Genomic DNA, 3,176 nt, shown 5'->3' with positions numbered 1-3,176 from the left:
AATATTCATCAAATTGTAATTTTTATTTCTTAGCTAAAAATTTGTAATAAATTATTTTAATAACAATTACAAATGATAGTGATATATGTGAGCAGGTGCCAACGTAGTTGGGATGTACTCATCTATTGTGATGCGACGAATTCTAAAATAAATTTATACTTGTAAAAGATTTATTAATTATTAATAAAGAAGTTATTTTTATCATCTCTCATTTTTATAATTTTTTTGTATTTGTATTTTATGTAATTTCAAGTGATTAATAATATTAGTGTTTTTTATTAAAATCACATGTAATTTTTTTATGTATAATTAAAATTTTAAAGAGATTAAAAAAAATTAAAAAAACGGTTCGGCCGGAGCTCTGCCTTTTTCCGGGCCGGCCCGGCCCGGATGGACAGCCCTAAATATGATACATCGTTTGCATCTACTGTAAGTGAAGTAATGAGGGAAATGTCTAAATAACCTCTATTTATGTTGATATTAACATAAAATTCTTATAAAGAAAGTCTTAACTATACATTTAATTCCATGGAAATGCTGAGGAGGGAGGGCTGGCCAAACAAATCATTGAACTTATATGAGGATCTTATGCGGGCTTTAATTGAAAGAGCTAATTAAACTTGATTGTTTTACGGACCAAACGTCTTGAAGATTTCTCAATCCGACATTTTCTTCTTGGCTCAGTCAACAACTAACTAGGACTTTATTTGGAATTCTGGCAATACACCTGCTCAATGAACTCATTTGTTACCTGTTCTACAACATATCCACGCTCAACCACCTTAGTATCATCTATAGATTTCATTGAAGCCGAAATAGCATAAGTGTATTTTCATTATCCCTTAAGTCTCATATTTTGAAACTAGTCCCTCAAATCAGCCCCCGGGTTCCACATGTAGCTTCAAATTAATGCCCCTAATTGCCACTTCTATTCTAAACTAGAGGGTCTATATTCAAAATAACTTGAGAATTGGGAGACATAATAGCCATTAAATTGAGGAATTTGTTCAAAATATGAAAGCTTCAAAAGGCTAATATTTACAAAAACCATATATAGCTAGCCAAAATGTAGCATCTAGCCCTCATCTCTTGTCTCTAAGTGTCCCTTTCGTCACCTGTGAAATGTCCTAGGAGGGAGTTGGATACTTAGTTTACTATGGTCCTCTTTGTTGGTTGTGTATCCTTTCGAGGGATTTTATAGTATCTACTCAGCAAATTTTAATACTATGTACTATGAAAATGTCAAGAAAGATCCCAAACAAAAAGGCTACAGAAACACGTCTGTTTTAATTAACGCATGAATAGCAAAAGATGGAAGATCCTCTCTACTTTGTCTTCAAAAACATGTCGATGATGAGTAATATAATAACAACAAAAGTTTAGTAAAATAGGAACCATTTTTAATACATCTTAGATCTTTGAGCCAAATAAACTCATTGCTTGTTTTCTGATTCATAGTGAACTAGACACAACTCAGTTGTCAGAGTGAAAAATGCAAAGGATGGAGATCAAGCTTTAATTTATACTTTCAGTATACATAACACAAAATACATGGAAGAGCTAGCATGAACATAGTCTACGTGTATAGATAATCATGGATATATATAATTCCCACAATGCCAATCACATGTAATCATCATTGATTTATACAGTGAGCATTCTATTGGATGATTTAAAGCCAAAGGGCTTGCAAGAAACAAGGTAAAGTGCGACCTTGTTCTTGATTTTCCTCAACAAAATCATCTTATCCTCTCCCCAGTGGAACACAGCAATGAACTTGCCCTTCAAGGACAACTTACCAACCTCCTCGTGATCATCATCATCAACAACTATTTCCTCTGTGTCCTCCCATTGAAGTGGATAACTCCTCAAGAACACTCTTCGACTGCTGTATGTCTCATCTCTGAAGCTCCTTGTCTTCATTCCTCCTCCTCCTTCCATGCTTAGTTTTAACTGAGCTAAAGATTTATTTCCCTTGGTTTCATTTATATGAATATACGAAGCATATTGAGAGAGAACAAAGTAAAAGAAAAGAGAGGGAGTTGCTTTCCCGGCAATTTTGTGTTAATTAATTAAATGGTGATGTAAACTAGAGGAAGTAATGGAGGACTCGTGGCCTATGCTTATCTCTGTAACTTTTTGGTTGGATTGAGTGGGAGATTGCGATTAGAACCACTGAAGCTTCTTTTATCTTCTTTCGAGAGTCAAATATGACATGTATTTTATTTTTTTTATTTTTTTAGTTTACTTTATAGATTTGGTGTAATTGATTGCCTAGTCATCGGATGTTTGATTGATAAACAGCGATTACAGAAAGTTCTTAAGTAAACAAATTGACTAGATACTGTGATATTTTTAGATACAAACTAGTCTAGACAACTTTAAGAATGATGTTAATTAGACCATATTATCTACAGACAATCTCTTTCTATTGAACGTAGAGATTATTCAATTCCTTGCAGTCCTTCTATATATTCCCTAATCAAATAAGGACTATCTAAATTATATCTATAATTATCTATGTAAATATTACTACTGTTCAAAGCAGGAAACCATAACAATTAAAGGGTTGTTATCTTAAAGTTATCATCATCAATTATTTTCGCGGTTCTAGGAATAACCAACATATGCTAGGGAGTAGAGGGTAAGTTATCCTTCAATTATTCTAAGTTGTCATAGTCAAATTTGAAATACTTTATAGAAGTGATGAATAGTCCTCTTAACAGAGGACTGGCATTGGAGAAACTATGCCCTATCTACAGTAATGTTGCGTCTGCACAATACTTCCGAGGAAGAGACGGCTGCAGTCTAAAGAAGCGCTCTCTCTTTGGGTACACCATGACTACTTCTTCAGTTCCACAGAACCTCCAATACTTAATAGCTTATAGAATTATTAAAAGAAGAAGAAGACAAGAGATTTTATTTTTTTTCTATGTGCTTCAAATGATCAGAAGAAGCCCTTTTATAAGGTTTATAGGAGACAAATATTTGAATTCTAGTTATTGCAATGTTTGTAACGTCTGAAATAAAACCTATTCAATCATTGTAACGTTTGTAACGCACGAAACGTTCAGCTGGTTTTAAGTGAGCACATGCAAAATGTTTAAGCTCGTTTAAAGACAGCACGTGCAAAAAGAGCACGCGCTAGCACATGCGCCAGACCACGCACCTCGACC

The sequence above is a fragment of the Asparagus officinalis genome, chromosome 5, assembly GCF_001876935.1.
Source record: "Asparagus officinalis chromosome 5, Aspof.V1, whole genome shotgun sequence".
NCBI lineage: Eukaryota > Viridiplantae > Streptophyta > Magnoliopsida > Asparagales > Asparagaceae > Asparagus > Asparagus officinalis.
The sequence above is the reverse complement of the archived record's forward strand: the minus strand, read 5'-3'. Positions refer to the sequence as shown.